Source organism: Protopterus annectens, chromosome 7.part0 (assembly GCF_019279795.1).
Source record: "Protopterus annectens isolate FY-2018-M chromosome 7.part0, PAN1.0, whole genome shotgun sequence".
In the NCBI taxonomy this organism is placed as follows: Eukaryota; Metazoa; Chordata; order Ceratodontiformes; family Protopteridae; genus Protopterus; species Protopterus annectens.
The window spans coordinates 317,075,232-317,094,750 of record NC_056739.1 but is presented as its reverse complement, the minus strand read 5'-3'; the positions used below and the strand labels follow the sequence as shown (position 1 = coordinate 317,094,750).

At 40.7% G+C, this 19,519-nt stretch overlaps 1 protein-coding gene across 1 annotated transcript in view; it reads right to left on the bottom strand.

Moving 5' to 3' along the window:
* Positions 1–19,519, bottom strand: part of MAPKAPK2 (MAPK activated protein kinase 2) — a 630,583-nt gene that overhangs the window by 255,708 nt on the left and 355,356 nt on the right. The gene's annotated exons all lie outside the window — the stretch shown is intronic.

Here is a 19,519-nt window from a genome sequence, read left to right as displayed (position 1 = left end):
TTTCATCAATGCTACCGTCTCCAACCCATATAACATAGCTGGTCTCGCTACCCACTTGTAGACCTTCCCTTTCACTCTTATTGGTACCCGTCTGTCACAAATCACTCCTGACACTCTTCTCCACCGATTCCACCCTGCCTGTACTCTCTTCTTCACCTCTCTTCGACACTCACCATTACTCTGAACTGTTGATCCCAAGTACTTAAACTCATCCACCTTTACCAACTCTACTCCCTGCATCCTAACCATTCCTCTACCCTCCCCCTCTCACTTACACACATATATTCTGTTTTAGCCCTGCTGACCTTCATTCCTCTCCTCTCTAAAGCACATCTCCACCTCTCCAGGGTCTCCTCAACCTGGTCCCTACTCTCACTATATATCACAATGTCATCTGCAAACATCATAGTCCACGGGGCCTCCTGTCTAATATTATCTGTCAACCTGTCCATCACCACTGCAAATAAGAAAGGGCTCAGAGCAGATCCCTGATGTAATCCCACCTCCACCTTAAACGTATCTGTCACTCCCACCGCAGTCCTCACCAATGTCACACTACCCTTGTACATATCCTGTACCACTCTTACATACTTCTGCCACTCCAGACTTCCTCATACAATACCACAACTCCTCTCTAGGCACCCTGTCATACGCTTTCTTTAAGTCCACAAAGACACAATGCAACTCCTTCTGACCTTCTCTGTATTTCTCCAACAACACTCTCAGAGCAAATATTGCATCTGTAGTGCTTTTTCCTGGCATAAAACCATACTGCTGACCACTAATCATCACCTCCCTTCTTAACCTAGCTTCCACTACTCTTTTCCATAACTTCAAGCTGTGACTGATCAATTTTATCCCTCTGTAGTTACTGCAGCTCTGCACATCACCCTTATTCTTAAAGATAGGTACCAAAACACTTGTTCTCCACTCCTCAGGCATCCTCTGACTTTCCAAAATTTCATTAAACAATTTGGATATCCTTTCCAAACAGTAATAACCCAACAGTAAGAGGGGATGGTCGCAGGGAAGCAAGACCCCAACAGGGAGCTGGCTGAGGTTCAGAGGAGGACTGCTGTATGCCCCTCAAAACAACAGGGTAAAATCAGCCCTATACATATATATATATATACATATACATATATGCCCCAAGCTGGGGCAATTATCTTCCAATGCCCTTGAGAAAATGAATGACCGATGACAGTAAGAGCAGAGATGGACAGATTGACAGACAGGCAAAAATAGCTGACAAATGCATGTTAATTGATGCATGTGATAGTCCGAAGTTAAAAACTTAGACAAGTACTGTACAACCAAGCATACTTGTGACCCTTTCGGGTCCTGGTTCGCCCCGGCACTAAAGGGAAAATCTCTTAATTTAGTCATAATTTTCTAAAACTTGCCTCCCTGATGACTTTTAGCACATCCTCTGAAAGGTGGTGAAAGGTTAATGAGATAAAAAGTGGTTAATCTGAGCACGGACAGGTTTGGGTGTACTATGCACCCCTGCCCGAGAGAGGTATTTCCCTTACCATCAGCAGAAGTGAGAACCAGTGTAGCCCTGGGCATAATGAAGCAATAAAGATCATTTCTAGCTTGTCTTTCCTTATCCTCTAAATCGTCTTGGGGAGTAAAGGCTATTGCTGGAAAGCCATAAAGGAAATTTACCCATCCAATTCAATAAGTTGTCATCTACTGCCAAAGCATGTTTGCATGGGGCTATAGAGCAGAATTTCCTTAGTTGTCTTTAAGGTCTGTGATCTTTGCACAAAGTGAAGTGAAGTTAAGCATTTTTGACATCTAGAGTTACCATCCAAGCTTGTTCTGCTGGGGTGGGGTGAGAAGCAGAAGGCCTTCACATTCAACAGTTTAAATTTGGAGACCTGGAGAAGCTTTAGTTTTAAGAGATCCAAGACCGGTCTTCAGGGCCCATCTTTTCTCTGCACCTAGAATTCCAGAGCAAAAAAAAAAAAAAACACTCTAGTACCCTTGCTTAATTTACAAGAAGCCACAGTGCCCTTGGCCAGCATCTCTGACATATCGCTAACTGTTCTTGACTTCTTGGGACATAGGTGATTCCCTTGCATTTCTGGGACAGACAGAAAAAGTCTGTACCCTTTGGAAACAAAACCTAGGAACCACTTTGTCTATTGCTTTGTCTACCCAGTTTTGCTGCTAAAGGTCTAACTGCCCCTGTCTTCTGAATGGGAAGAAAAATCAAGGGGCAGGGTGGGAATTTAGGGGATGCAAAGTGGGGAATAGACTGGTTTAGCTGCAGTTACTCTCTGGATGGGATAGACCTCCCTTTATATTCAAACTGCAATCTTTTCTTTGGAGACCCTTCTTACTTTTTGTCAATTTCTATCTGCTCTGCTTCTAGTAATAGGGCCACTGCTGTGCGAGTAATTTCTGCTCTGTTTAGGAAATGGATGACAATGTGCTTCACTGATTCCAAAGACTTCAAAACACTGGTGGAAAAAGAGGAAAACATCATATGATGGAGTCCAGATATGAACTCATTTTCCACTGGGGCACTAAGTAGTTCAGCCTCAACATCCTGAGAATGGAATGAGCCCTCACACAGGAGTGTCTCCTAATAACCTACCCATCAGCATCAACCTCATAGCCATATTTAACTGCATGCGTCTCATCCTACCCAATGGACAGGATCTAATCAAGTATTTTTGCATTCAGTAGCTCTTCAGCTGATTCACCCATACTCTTAAAGGAGTTCATTCTCAATCTTTGCTTCGATACTGAATTATGTGGCTTTTACAGTTCAGAGTTCTGAATGCAACGGTCCCTGCTGTGTATACTTTCTACCCAAAGAAGTCACTACGCCTACTTACCATTGTCACTGGGGATGGTGTTGGGCCCAGGGGCCAAGTTTATCTTTCATAACAGTATACAAAGATCTATCCCTGTGTTTTTTTTTTTTTTTTTTTTTTTTTGAAGATGCTTTAATTTATAGAAATGGTCAGGTCTTTTTGGTGCGAGGACCAGCCCCAAAGATGTTGCTTAAAATGCATCTGTCAAAGTTTCCTGTACTGTTGAAATAGCTACAGGCTTGAGTTGAGACTAGCTCCAAGAGGTCCGAGTATCTTTTCTGGGGACCAGAAGCCTCTTTAAACTGCCATTTGAACTGCAGTCTAATAGGCCACAGAGTACCACCACAAGAGGGGTCCTCTACAGGACATTAGTGAACATAGTATACTCTTCATCTGTGTCAAAATGCAGTGCAACTCCTCCTCCATATCAGTGAAGTCTGAATTGGTGTAGGGAGACATTACACTCTTGGTAAAGCCAAATTAGTCGCAGTGCATCTGTCTGCTTTGTAGAAAGCAGAAAAAAAAAATCTGAGCCGGCCTTGCAACATTCATGGGATATCTGGCGAATGGGCTGAAGGGCAGACCTGGCCAGTAGTAGCTGCTGAGGTGTGGTTGGCATCCTCAGCACAGACACAAGGGTCTTGGTGGACTTGGAAGGCTTTGCAGGGACATCCCTAGACTCCAACTTATGGGCACAGACATCTTCAACTAACACACTGATGATGCTCTTTTCCATAACTAATAAAGAGAATTGCAAGTCATACATCTGAGGGGCCAATGTCTTGCTCAGTTCAGAATGTCATGGTTTCTGTCTGGAAGGATGTGCCTGAGACCCATACTGCAAGAGGCTTTGGAATAAAATACAGACAAAATGCCATGGACCTGCAAAGTTGCCTTGGTGGAAGCAATGCCCTTGGAATTGGAGCAACTCTAGGAACAGTATTTCTTTGCATGCTTCTCTTTTAAACATTTTTATTTCTTGGGACATACACAGGCTCCTCCTGCTGCATCACTACAGTCAAGGCATACATTACAATTAGGGTCTGATAATTGCTTTGCATCCATTACACTTGCAAAACAAAAGCCATTGTCTCCTTATGGTCTTATATCTAAACCCTTCTCAAAGTTTTGGAAGCCATGTTCCAAACCAAAGCAGTTTAAGCACTGATCATGGTACTTCTGAAGGGGAACCTGCCTTCCATAAACTTTTTTTTTTCTTCAGTATGGTGGACATACCAGAATGATGACCAGAATATCTTAACAACTATTTTATTTATTTAACATTTGTTGACCGGGAATGTCCGACTAGGTTCCACAGAGCCTGTTTTCAGCGGAGGCCCGGGGAGAAATGCTCCAGATTATTAAAATGCAACAGTCTGTCCACAAACCTAGTAAATCTGCTGGGCATGGTCTATATTTGTATCATGTTACTAAGGCCTGGAACTCCTTAGCCGTTATCCATCAGGTCAGTATATCCTCTCTCCCATCCTTGAAAATTATTTTGAAACACTTCCTAGCCTAAACCTGGCTCCATTCTTGCTCATCACCAGGATAAACTATATCCGTAAATGTGAACAAATACTTATTCATACCTTACATCTCCTTACTCCCCTTTCTTCACCCACTTCCTGACTACTATCAATTTCTTCCCCCTGGCTTTCTCTCTAAATATCCAATAAGTCTGCTTTTCTCTTACTTCATATTGCAATTAGGGTTGCCACCTTTTCAAATGCCCAAAGTGGGACAATTGTGGTACAAACATCAGATTTTGCAGGCCAAAATATACCTATGGCCAGTATAAAGGACAAAACTTCACTTTTTTGCCTAAATAAAAGCTTATTCTTGTAGCATTTTAATTGCTTATTCTGTTGATTGTAACATTTAGGGGTTTCAGATGCATAGTAACTGTTTTATGCATCTATTACATAAAATAGAGGAAATAATTTTGTCCTAAAATCTCAGGACATTTGCCATTTTTACAATTTTTTGGCAGGACACAACTGCCCAAAGACAGACTGTCCCTCGCAAAGTGGGCAGGTGATAACCCTAATTGCAATTCCTCTTTGCATTACACTAACTTACCTTTAACTTTTCTATAAACTGGCAAAAATCTCTATTAAATCATTGTTCTATATCTTGCATTTATTCTTAACCAATGTTCCCTATTATGTAGAATTTGGTATATTTATTTGAACTGTAGTTTTTTGTGTTATTTTTAAAGACTGTAAAATTATTGTTTTTAGAATGTTTTGGAATCCTTTGAAGCTTTCCTCCCTGGGCCTCCACTGAAAAGGGGTTGGGAGGATGGCCTAAAGGTTAAGGCGTTTGCATTACAAACACAAGGTGCAGGGTTAGAGTCACACAAGGGATAATTGGCTAGGCTTGCAAGGGTAGTTAGCTTAGTACTAATCTATGAACCTATGAAAGAGACTCCTACCCAGTCGTACTTTCCCGGTAATCAAGTGTCAATTAATTAATGAAAAAACAAACAGCATCCCGGGCAAGGTACTTTTGGTGAACACTCAAAACAATGCAGACCTAGGCCCATGGCATGAAAGTATTAAAGAAGGTGTGGGTGGATATAACTTTAGCACTAGGAGATGCTGACATCAGAGGAAAGGCAGCACCAGACTCATCTGCAGGAGAAATCCCTTCACTCAAGACTAACTTGGAAGCATAGAGAACATTTTTAGCTTTCAAATACTTACCAGAAACCTGCATAAAAGCCACTTTTCCTGAAATAATTCTAAAATACACCCTAAGGCTTTTAGCTCCTAACAGCACAAACCTTAATAATTCAGATGAAAAAAAAAAGGATGATATTAATATACACATTCTAAAATGTCAGTGGCTCACAAAAATGGTCAGTAGGGAAAAAAAAAACTACCTGGTTTACTGTACATAGGTTCTGTCACATTAAGGGAATACAATGGTATTGAACAATTAAGACAGAGTGATAAATTCATCTCAGTAGGTCAATCCCCATGCAGGAAATGTTGAGGTATAAAAAAATTACAAAATAATCCTACAGTCACACAGTTATGCTACAGTTTTACTACTACAGAGAAAAAGAACCTATGATGAAAATGATTTCTGCCAAGTTTCTGGTATTTTTACGAGGAGAGACATCTCATACTGTAAAATCTTGATTCACTTTGTAACTTTGGATGATTGACAGAAGTCCTGACAGCTCTGTGTAGTTATGCCTGCCCCAAAACAAGCAAAACAGCTGTTGTGGGATGGTTACCACTACAACTAGGTCACACATCAGAAACTGCAGATAGAGAAATATGGCTTAAAACAGAAGTAACAACTAGAGATATGAATAAACAGAATGGGAAAACCCCAGCAATAATACACTCAAGCGCTGGGTACCGCATGAAAGACGATTACTACTATACACAGTACTTCTGTGAGACATTTTAATAAAGACCTTGGACTTGTGTATCTTACTGCACAGTATGTAAAGTATCTCACCACAATACTTTGAAATTGCCTTCCACTCCACATATTTATATATGCACTCAAAATGCATGTTACATAACTGTTTCACATACAGTAGGTGACTTCGGCAGACAGTGTAACTACATCCAGTATGCTCTAAGATGTAAACAGCTCTGCTGGAGTTATTCATGCACTGTGCCATGTGGAGCCCTCTTTTATCACTTTCTTGGACCAACCTTCACTTCTGAACAGCAAAATGCCCTCACAAATGACCCTAGCAGTACCGTGGCAAGGCTTAGGAGTGGATTCTAAAAATAACATGGGCCTTGGCCACATTCTTGCTTTCATATGAACATGATGACAGATGAAATCTAAAGGTCAGACTGGTATAACCCGCTACTTTTTTTTTCTTCACACTTAAATAAAGTGTTTAAGATGGACTTGGGTTACATCTCTGAGGCTTCCATCTCAGTTTCCCCTTCCATTCTTAAAAGTTTCAGCAGACAGCTAAAACAAAGTAAGGTGTTCCAAAATATGTATCCGAGCACTGGCCTACCTCAATACCAGTTTATTCCTGGACTATGGCAGCTACATCCTTCTCACCATACCATACTTTCTTCCAATGCAATTCAAATAATGGAGCAAGTAACACAGAACACTGTGTTATGGGTTACTGAAAACAGGGGAATGTAAAGATTTTGCATATGTGACTATTGTGTGTCCAAGCTGCATATTTATTTCTGAATTTATTTCTGAATTTTCTTCTTCCTGAAGAGGCAATGCCCTACTTTCATTGTGTATCTTGCCAAATTCCAAAGTACCAACCTCGAGGCCCTGAATGCAACTAAGTGAACAGAGGAAAGGAGTAAGAGAGACACTCAAACATTCAAGTCATAAATACACTGCAGTATGTGTGTGTGTCTGTGTGTGTCTGTGTGTGTTTAAGAAAATCATAAGTGAGTGCTTAGTGACAGAGCCATGCAGATCCCAAAATTTAGTCACAATCCGGGCGTGTCACTTATCTTCCCTGTACTGCCAACCTACAGTAATTAAAGTCTACAAGAACAAAAGTGTTTACTAATGAAGAGATGGATCATCACTGTGTAAAACACAGTGATATGGGCTCAGTAACTGAGCTCTGCTACCTGGATGTAACCAGTTGCCAAAGCAGATCAAGCATTCCAGAACAACAGTGCAGCAACCCACTGCTACAGCCTTCTACCTAAAGAAGTCCAGGCTGGTGTATACAGTGTAGCCTGAGCAGAAATGCTTCTAAATTTGTGTATCCTGCACGTAAAGTGAATTAGAAACTCCAATCTGAAGGAAGGCATAAGTATGTGAATTAAATGGTGGTCCTGAACACTCACATTACAGACAAATGCATCATAAACTATGTAAGGTGTAGAATGAACAAACTGCCTTGAATTTAACTGTGCTGATCTTCAGTCAGTTAAGCAGAAGCTACCTCTCAAAGAAAGTAAAACATGACCACAAAGCCTGCCTGATGCATTCACGATAGCAAGGATAAAAAAAAATCACAAATGAGTAGCAGGAATGTCCACCAAGATTAATAATACATGATTTTCACAATGTAATCTTGAGGACTTGCTTGTAAAAAGTCTTGTAAAAAGTCATCATTTAATAAAGAAATCTTCTCAATTTAACTCCTGTTAGCTATCAAAACAGCATCTACTAGAGTCTATGTGTGTACCAGTCAGTAAAAACAAGCCCAAAATACTGCTTGTGTGTCCTAACCCTTACCCACAAGTTGCTTAAATGTTGCCCAACACATTTTATAGAGTGGTATTGCTGTGCAATTTCTAGAATTTTGCTGGGATTAATATAAATGGGTTCTTAAATTAGCTTTAGTCAAACTGAAGCCAGATGTCTCTTTTCCACGACATAAATATGACATTTATAATTAAACCACTTTCATATCTCTCAAATTTTCTCATTTGAGGAATTGCTCTTCATGCATTCAGTATTGAGATTTATAAGCAAAAATAATGTGGTAAATAAAATGGAATCATACTAGTATAGTTAAAACACACACACACACACACACTGTAAACACAAAACAGTTTACCCATACTTTGAAATCTTTGTTTAAAATTGTTAGTAAATGTAACTTTTGCATTGGCGGTTACGTTTTTTTCAGATGTACTTTGCCATATTAGGGAGCTATAAGGCTGAAAGACTAATATCTTTGTACAGCATAGCAAAATACATACATTAATATTGAGAAACATCCCTTTTCACAACATAGCAGAACAAAATGCATACATATTTTCAAAGATGGCAATAAGACCTTTCACAACAGACAAAATAAAAAACAATAGATGGTAGGTCACAGCATGAGCTACATCAGGTGGCTTATTGCTGATGCAGTTATATTTACATTTATAAGAATCATCCTACACCCCAGGGTTTGAGACCCTCTGTCTTCACTTGCATATTTTACAGTACCAAAAAAGTGAGTTAACCAAGCCAAAGATTCTGGTTTAATGAAAAGAGGAACTTATGTTTAATGACTAATAAAGTTCAAGCCTGTAAGTGATATTAGGCTGTTATTCTCTGTTATTCTCTGAACTAACATCAGTTTAATGCAGTCTGAGAGCTTCCTTTACGTCTATAACTTTAGGCACAGAGAGCTACGGGAACTCGGCACAGAAAGGTAAAATGCTCTGGGAGAGAACACCTGTATGCAAGTGGGACTAAATCAATCTTTTTACAAAAGGAAATAAACACGGCTGACAGAAAATCCCACCCCAATTCCACTTGAGAGAGCAAGAGCTATTCCCATCTGCAGGAAACCCATTCAAGAGCAGATGACAATATCCTGGGGTAAGCCAATCAAGCCTTGATAGTACAGCAACTGCATCACAGGCTAGCTAAGAAAAAGAAAAGGACAGTACATCTATCTTTTGTGCACACCCCCCCTCCCCAATCATCTGAGCAGGTGCAACCTTTAATACCACATGAAACACTGGAAACCTTTGGGAAAAGTCATGTGATTAATTTTCCCCAAGGCACACCCCTCCAGCATGAGCTGCATTCCATGTAAACTTTACTCCCACCCTCCAAAACTATAAATCACTTGTACTACATCAGTTAAATCAAGAAAGGAGTAAGCCAGCGTACACTGTACCCAGAACAAAAGAAGACCGTTAGCCAGGGTGAGTTTTACACATTGCAAGCAGCTCTTTTAAATTTTCATAATAACATGCGACTTATTACAAATCAGTCTGGTAGCCTGGATGTAACAGTATAAGCATCAAGGCATCTTTGTGGCATCTAAGAGTACAGAAAAAGGTTTACGGCTTTTGGGCTGCCTAAACTGGTCATCCTTATTTTGCTCTCCTCAGAATTTTCACTCTCTCTCTATTAGAAAAGTGCTACATAGACAAACTGCAATCACAGAGGTTAAAGCTCAGTCTCCAGCTCAAATTACTACATTATAATCTGATGGAAAACAAGCACATTAGAGCATTTAAACATATATCGGTCACTTTAAGGGCTAGCCTCCCCCACGCTAGTAGTTACAAATTTATTTTACAAAGTACTCCCTGGGTTTAGTATCGTATTAGTTTATATTTTTTATATACATATATTGCATCTACACAATTTTATAGTTTTCTACGAATGTTACACAGATGGGTTTTTTTATTGTTTATACTGTTGCTTTACGATGACACACCTTTGTTTATTGGATGCACTTGTTACTGAGAGGTTTTAAGCAGCATGGATTTTAGTTGAATGTTTTAGTCCGATGAAGCGGAATGAGTCCGTGAAAGCACTTACTAGTTTTGTTATTTTAACAGTTTAATAAATATATCTGCTGTGTGTAACCTACGTGCGTTTTGGTTTTTGGATATACTCCCTGGGTTTATCTGAAAACATTTCGACTGGTATAAACGCTTGCTAAATATTCACATTATACCTAGCAATAATCTGCCCACATGGGAAATAAAGTTTGTACTAAGAAATGTTAAGCACAGAAAACAGCATTAAATGGCTGTAATGTGTTGTACTGGGATACAAACATTGGAAGCACAAAAACTCATCCTTCCAAAACTACGTTGGTTGTTTGATGCTCAAACAAATTAATGACACTAAAAGTGACTATAACTTAACTTTATATTGCCAGTCAGTTGCACAATGATTGTGTTCTTGACAACTCTGGGCATTCCACACTAACTGGTAATTAAAAAAGCCTGTTAAAGGCATACCCGTCAGCCTCTTACAGCAAGAAATCTGGACAAAATCGTACATAAAAGTGGGACAAAGGCCTAAAAATAGGGACAAATTTTAAATATTGCTCTTACAAACTTATTTAGTTGATAAAACAGGTTTTGCATTGGCACGACTTTTTCTGAAGGATATGAAGTCAGAAACTCAAATGTCTGTCATTGTCTAAATTTAATAATTTACCACTAATTTGTCAGAAAATTTTTTTTATGAAAAATGGACAAACATGACGCCAATATCTGGATATTCTACAAAAATCTGTACAGTTAAGAGGTATGGTTACAGGCTATTTGCAATTAATGTCAATTTTTTTAATAAGATGTTACTTTAAAAAAAAAAAACCTCAAGAAGAAATGCATTCTATGATGCACACATCTTTCATTGAATTGTCAGGTAAACTGCTTGTGAAAGTGTGACATTCATTTGTAAATAATACACAATCAACTTAGAGCTAACTGGCTACCTCTGAAAACATGCTGACTTTCTACTCGCTTCCCAACTATTTAAACTTAAAGAATGACACCTCCCCACTAGCTTCCAAACTATTCAGAAATGCACCAACATACTGCTTTCTCGGTCCTTGGCCCTAACTGTAGGAATCTCTCCTTTCTTTTCTTAAAAATCATTCTTCTTACCACATGTTCCTTTAAAAAATAAAAGCACATTTCAAGATTCTAGGAAAATGCAACTGCCATCTCTCTGGTCATATAACCTAACTTCTTCATTCCCTTCTTCCATCTATATACCTTGCTCTGACTTTTGATTGGGATTCTTTCAGAACACCAGCTCAGATTTCCATTCTGTACATAACGCATGTACATATTGTGTTTTGTCAATCACTCTGTATACAAATTCATTTATCTATTGCCTTTATACACTCAAGCCAACTATGATATTCCCTTTGTAGATAATACAGATTTTATATATATATATATATATATATATATATATATATATATATATATTGCATTTATCTGTCATGTACCTATTGTGTTTTCCATGGGCTGAGACTGAAATAGGCCCAGTGGGTTCAGTGTTCTATCCCAGTTAACAAATCTGAAATAAATAAGTAAAATACCCCTTTGTACTCTGTCTGAAAAACATGTGCTGGAAACAGAACAATGAAAAGAAAAATAGCTGGAATATATAATTAGCAGGGACAGTCGGGCTACTAGGGAAAATCACTTTCTTAAAGTTTTTTCTTTGTTTTGATTTAGATGCATTTAATTTTGACTACGTGAATTTAGATGTTTCAGTATAGACTACACACACATCTATATATATATATATATATATATATATATATATATATATATATATATATATATATATATATATATATATATATATATACATATACACATATACATATATATATATATATATATATATATACATATACATATATATATATATATATATATATATATACACACACACACACACACACACACACATTTTATGTACACACACACACAAACAGCAACAGTGTAACAGAGAATGCGTAACCTGTAAGTATCAGCTACCGTAAGGTACTGACAGCAACACAGCAGTCAAACTGAAATTCTGTCTGTTCAAGAAAACTGCCAGAGACGACACACACAATGCTGTAAAAGAAGACCTGAACACTCCAACTGATGAATGGATGGGAAGAAAAAAGTAAAAAGCATACATATGTCTCTCTCTCTTTTCCATTTAAATTGCTTGCTTGCTTCCAAGCATAGCCACACCACACAAGGCAGCAAAACTCTAATGAAAAATGCATTAGAGAGATAGGAAAGAATTCAGGTTCCAGGAGCTGATGGGATAAGACACTGTAAATTACACCACAGTGCAAAGCCTTGTACCACAAGGCCCCCTGAGGCAACATATCAGATAACAAGTCTTTGCCCGCAGTGTGAAGTCTTGTCATTAGAACATTAACACTAGAGGTATACAAATCATTGGATACAGTATGAAATCCATGCACTGCAGTGTCTCAACCTAATATGCCCTCGACAAAAAAAATATAAACTGTCAACAGTCAAAGCTTACTTGTGCTAAAAGTTCTGTTGAAGCTAGGCAATCATTTTCATTTAAAGTCTTGCACTCTCCTTTTCATTCACTTTTAGTTTCCTACGTCTGCTTCTATTCCTTTCTTTCGGCTTTTCCAGGTTAGGGGTCGCCACAGCGGAACTCCGGTCCGCTAATGATTGGCAGTAGATTTTTACGTGCTGGCTTGCCGGGCCTAATGCACAACCTTCAACGAAGAATGCCCGTTCACGCATGTTGACACACAGAAGACGCTCTGAGAATCGAATGCGCAACGTCTAACTGTGAGGCGACAATGCTACCGCAGCACCACCACCGCAGTCTATGTCTGATTCTATACAAACTTAATATTCACTGGGTTCATATTATAACATCGAACGCTGAAAAGAGTGAACGGTGTTACATCAACACATATTCAGGGAACACTGAAAATGTGAACCACAGAACAGAAATGTCTTTCCTATGGAAAGAAATCGCTGTTCCAACCCCCGCCCCCCCCCAAAAAAAAAAAAAAATACATTAAACACTTCCAAACACATACCCTAACTCTTATTATATCCCTCCCAAAACCAGTAAATAACTAAATACACATATTCATGTAACCCAAACATACAACAAAAGAAAAAAAAAACAGTAAACATTTTAAAACATATGCACTTACCTTAACCTGTACCCTAACCCTAAGGTCAGTAACTCTCGCACATTTACATAAACAGTTCCAAACACAAACACACTTATCTTAACCCTAATCCTACCCCCCCCCCGAAACAAAAGTAAACAGCTAAAAACACCCACTAAAGCAACTCAACCATACATCTAACGCAAAATAAAAAAAACAGTAAACACTTTCATACATATGCACTTACCTTAACCCGCACCCTAACCCTAAGGTCAGTAACTGTTGCACAATCATGCTCGGGAGCTAAACCGGACAAAAGACCACACTACACTCCAGAAAGTACAGTTGTGTACCTACCATAAATGTAGATGTTCGACTGTATTCACTGTTGCAGTTATTACACTTGGGTTATCCTGCTGGCAGGCCACCCGCAGCCAGCCAGAGTTCCAAAGTCTAGGTCCAGCGTTGGTTGCTGTCACCTCTTCCCTGACGTCAGAGCACCAGGGGTATAAAAGATGCAACCAATGCCATTTTCTTCAGTTTTTCTTGCCCCAGATGTCAGGTGCCCCCAGATAGGAAGGCTGAAAACAATAAATTATGCCAAAAAACATGCATGTACTAATATAAACATTTCCTTCATCTACAAGCCAATACACCACATAGGTTGTATAGAGTTGAGAAGTACAGAAAAGTCCCAGCAATGAAAAAGGGGGATGGTGGGTGGGTAACCTGGACTGCAACAGTGAATACACTCGAACATCTACATTTATGGTAGGTACACAACTGTACTATGTTCATCGTGTTTCACTGTTGCAGTCATTACACTTGGGTAGAATCCCAAAGCTGAGGTTGGGTGGCTGGGTCTAAATAGGATTAGGAGAGGCTACCAGGCCGTGCAGAACTGCAGTGGCAAAGCCTGCTCTGAATTTAGAGTAGAGAGGTAAGTGGTAGTGCTTGGTGAAAGTGTGCACTGAACTCCAGGTTGCAGCTTCTAAAATGTCTTTGGTTGGTACTCCTCTGAGAAAGGCTGCTGAAGTGGCTGCTGCTCTGGTAGAATGTGGCCTAATGCCCTTAGGCACTGATTTGTCATGTTGTGCATAACAGAAGCGAATGCAGTGTCCTATCCATTTTGAAATTGTCTGCTTTGTGATGGGCTTTCCTTGTGATTCTGCAGCATAGCCTACAAACAGTTGCTCAGTTTTTCTGAAAGCTTTTGTTTTGTCCAAGTAGAATCGTAGCTGTCTGCATATGTCCAAAGCATGCAGAAGTCTCTCCCCTTTACTCTGGGGGTTTGGGTAGAAAGTTGATAAATGAATGGTTTGGTTAAGAACCACATTGGAAACCACCTTTGGCATGAATGTTGGGTTTGTCCTAAGAGAAACCCGGTCCTGGTGAAAAATGATGAAAGGTTCCACGGCCATTAATGCCTGTAACTCTGAGACTCTTCTTACTGAAGTTATTGCTAGGAGCAGAGCAGTTTTCCATGATAAGAATTTTATATCAGCTGTGCTGGCTGGTTCAAAAGGAGGCAGTGTGAGCTTTTCTAAAACAAAATTGAGATCCCAAGTTGGTATTGGTGCTCTCCTTGGGGGGTCTTAGGTTTTTTGCCCCTCTGAGGTACTGTCTTAATAGTGGATGTGAAAAAATAGGAGATTCCGTATTGTAATGAGCTGAAATGGCAGAGGCATGGATCTTAATTGATGAGAAGGATAGGCCCTTGTCCAGCATCTCAGTTAGGTATTGTAAAATCTGAGGTATATCTGGAACAAGTGGTTCGAGCCCTTGTGCTTGGTTCCAAGCACAGAATCTCTTCCATTTTTCTGCATAAGAATTCCTAGTGCTGGGCCTCCTGGTTTCTAAAATGACATCCATAACAGCTTTAGAGAGAGGCGTAGTCTGAGTGGCTACATTATCTGCCATGCTGCCAGATTTAAGGTTATGAGTTGACTGTGCAGAATCTGATTGTATTGTTGAGTCAGAAGATGAGGAATTTGAGGTAAAGGCCAGGTTGGGCCTTGAGACAAGCTGTTTAGGATTGGGTACCAGTGCTGGCGTGGCCAGTCTGGGGCAATCAGGATAATTTTTGGCCTCTCTTGTCTGACTTAGGAGCACCTTGGTAAGAAGAGGCAGTGGAGGGAAGGCATAAACTGTCAGGGTTTTCCAGCTGAATGAGAGATCATCCACTTTCCATGCTTGAGAGTGATAAGTTCTTGTGCAGAATTTCTGTAGTTGGCAATTGTGAGGGGAGGAAAAAAGATCTATGTCTGGGCATCCCCATTTCCTTGTTATCATGCTGAACACCTGTGGATTTAGTTTCCATTCATGAGGATCCATGAGATTTCTGCTTAGTTCGTCTGCCAGTGTATTTTTTGTTCCTGGCAGGAATCGTGTCTGCAGATGTACTTGATAGGTCAGTGCTAAGTCATAGCTTGCCTGCAGAGGGGGTAGGAATGTGTGCCCCCTTGCTTGTTTATGTACCACATAACTGTGGTATTGTTCGTCTTTATTAATAGTTGTCCTGGATGTAGTAGGTCCTTGAAAGCTGTCAGGGCACTCTGTACAGCTAGCATCTCTTTTTGATGGATGTGAAGATGCATTTGTTCCTTGGGCCACGTGCCCTGAATACATTTTCCTGCCATATGTGCCCCCCAGGCATAATCCGATGCATCCGTTGTTATTGTCTGCCTGGCTGTGGGTAAGGTGAAAGGCTGTCCCTTGTTATGGTGACAGGCCTGGGACCACCATCAAAACTCCTGTTGTAGGCAGGGAATTACAGTTATGATTGTTTCCAGGCTGTGGCAATGTTGAGTCCAAACACATTTTAGATACCATTGTAGTTTCCTCATATGCAGTCTTGCATATGGAAGTAGTAGAATGCGGGATGCCATGAAGCCCAGGGCCTGCAGAATCTTTCTTGCAGGGAGCTGGGTCTTTGTTGCAATCATTTGAAAGTAATGAGTCAGTTGCCTTTGTTTGTCTGGCGTGAGATTACTGGTGCCAGGCATTTTGTGAAGACCCTGGGCGCAGTAGATAAGCCAAAGGAAAGTGCAGAGAATTGGTAATGCATCGAGCCAGCTATGAATCTGAGGTATCTTCTGCAAGATTGTCTGATTGGGACATACAGGTATGCCTCCTTGAGGTCCAAAGTAACTAACCATGCCTTCTTGCCCAGCATGGGTAGAAGTTGCTGTAGTGTTAACATTTTGAATTTTGGAACATCCAGGAAAGTATTTTGGATTGACAAGTCCAGTATTGGTCTCCAAGCTTTGTCCTTTCTGGGTACTAGGAAAAGTCTTGAGTAAAATCATTGTCACTGCTCTTGCTGTGGTACTCTTTGAATAGCTCCCATGTCTATGAGAGCAGCAATTTGTTTTTGTGCCTCTGCCCATTGGTTCTGTGGCAGGTCCGGCATACCTTTTGATTTTGGAAGGGTGTGAAAGTGGAACCTGTAACCCTGAGAAACAATATTCAGTACCCATTCGTCCTGGGTGATTATGTGCCAATTTTTTTGAGAAAAGTGCTAGCATTCCCCCTAGAGGTGCTGCCTAAAGGTAAGTGCTTGGCATTTGTAGAGGGAGTGCATTGGGACTGTTTCCTATAAGGTTGTGATTTGTCTTCCCCTCCTTTGGGGGCTGAAGCACCCCATTGTTTAGGTCTGTAGGAGCCTTGGGGCTGAGATCTGCCTCTTGGGCATCTGTATCTGCCTCTTTGTGGCTTGTCTGACAGGAAAGGACCAATTTTTTGAAGGCCAGTTTCTGCTAAACCTAGGTGGTTGAACCTGTAAGAAATCCTTTACTGTCTGCATTGATTTTTATTTATCCTCCATTTTCTTTAACACCTCCTCTGTCTTAACACCAAACAAAGTATCATGCTGTAGTGGAGCATCCAATAATTTTACTTTAACATGTTCAGGTAAACTTTGTTCTTTCAACCAAGCATGCCTTTGAATGACGGAGCCTGTAACTGCGGCTCTACAAGAAGCCTCTAATGAATCAAAACCACATTGTAAAGTATGCTTCCCCACTTGTTCAGCTGCATGCAATAAATCCTGCATTTCCTTACTGTCTGGACTTTCTGGGTTTGTAACCATTTTCTGTTTTAACAAGGACATGAGGTACTGTTGATATTTAAGCATGTGAAACTGGGTGTAAACTTTTTTCCCCCATCTATCCAGAGCTCTGGAATCCCTATCCGAGGGGACAGGATTTTTAGCAGTGGAAGCCTTGACCCCTTTAGGACCCTGAGAAATTGTTTCTGGGTCTGCAGCAGGGTTTTTGTAAAGAAATTTATGAGAGTCAGGGACCCTGTAGTACCTGTCTGGCTTGACTGGTGCTGGGGGTAAAGAATCAGGAGACCGACTGGATTCAGAGAAAACATAATCAACAATATCAAGGCCAGGGGCCTGTGCTGAGGCAATAAAAGAAAGTCTCTCAGTCTTTTCTTGGAATCTAAGTAATCCTGGCTCTCCCAATGGAAATGCTCCCTCATGGTGTGCAGGGTTTCCCCAAAAGAATAATCCTCAGGCAGAGAGGCTGAAGGTATAGACTCTTCTGCATCAGAGTCCTCATAGGGAGGGAGAGAATATCCCTGATCAGAAGAGGAATCAGAAGAAATGGAAACCTGGTCAGAGGAATCAGTCAGTGTCTTGCCTAGGCCTTTTGTCAGGAGGGGGATGGGAACCCCTGATTAAAGTAATTCGGTCTTCGGCCATTTTAAGCATCTGTTTCTTTGGCATGGATGACTGCTCAGGAGAATGCTGTACTTGTTTCCTTGTCTTTAATGGTGTTTTTGACTTTGCCTTGGCTGCTGTAGTGGGCTTAATAGTAAGCTGTGAAGGTCTGAAAACATCCTCATAAGCCGATGCCTGCTCAGCCGCTCCGGACCCATCTGAGGGAATAATTTCCGCAGGCCCAATACCTTGAGTTTCCACAAGCCTCGGTGCCTCCACGTGGCTGTCGGATACGGCCTGTGGCTCTGAGGTAGTGGGTGTCAGGGGCTGCGAAAGCGCCTCACTGAGAACCGGCGACTGGCCTAGAAGAGGCTTTGTCATCAGTTTTGGACCTCAGATGCCTGTCCTTTTCTTTGTCTTTGCGTTTTTTATAAATTCCGGTCGTTGTTTTTTCCCGACAGCATTATGTAGTTAAACCTTCGGCCAAAATAATATAAAGCAAAATCAAACCAACGTTTAATAGTGCGTTTGTTGAATCTAGCACAAAACAGACAACTAGTAACGTCGTGGTCAGGGTCTAGGCAAGGAATACAGTAAGAGTGAAAGTCCTTATGAGGTATGTGCTTCCTACAAGAAATACAATTATTAACTTTTACTGACATCGGTCTAGAGCAAGAAAAAGTTTCCCCAACGGGGTACTTAGCTTTATTGAAGATTTTGGTTCTGAAACTCAGTTTCGAAAATCTCAGGAGTCGGCCGACCGGCACTTGCGAACTGCTTTTGCTTCGGGCACCGCGCGGCAAGAAAGACTGAAGAAAATGGCGTTGGTTGCATCTTTTATACCCCTGCGTCAGGGAAGAGACGACAGTAACAGACGCCAGACCTAGACTTTGGAACTCTGGCCGGCTGCGGGTGGCCTGCCAGCAAGATAACCCAAGTGTAATGACTGCAACAGTGAAACACGATGAACATCAGGCAAAGCAACAAAGCGGTCAAGTGACTTCTTTCCCAGGGAAAGAATTCGCTGAACAGCCGCTTCGCTGTTTTGCCTGTTCGCCCTACGTGTCGAAGAAAAACGCATTCGACAAAATGCATTTTCATCATTCTAATATGAACCCATATTCACCTATTTTTAACTGGTCAGTTCTTCAGAGCCTGTTTCCACAATATTCCAGTTTTACAGTGAAATATTTCACCACTTTTCTTGCACTGTATTCCTATCAACACATTGCATTTCCTTACTGAACACATTACATACATACAGTTGCCAGACATCTATACATTTCCATCATGCACTCTCTCAGGCTATTATTACAAGATGCTCTCAAACAAATCCGCACACACACACACACACACACACGTGCACACACACACACGTGCACACACACACACACGTGCACACACACACACACGTGCACACACACACACGTGCACACACACACACGTGCACACACACACACGTGCACACACACACACAAATACTACTTCAGCTTTCTGATGTACATAGAGTCTGCAACTGCTTATCTTCCACCTTGGGACAACAAGCAGTCTTTTTCTCTTAACTTCTGAGATACAACTAGCAGAACAAAGTACAAATGGTAGACTGACTGCCTCATCTCCATATGAACAGCAAAGATCCAGTTTCTTCCTACTTCTGAGGATAACATGTATAAACTGTAG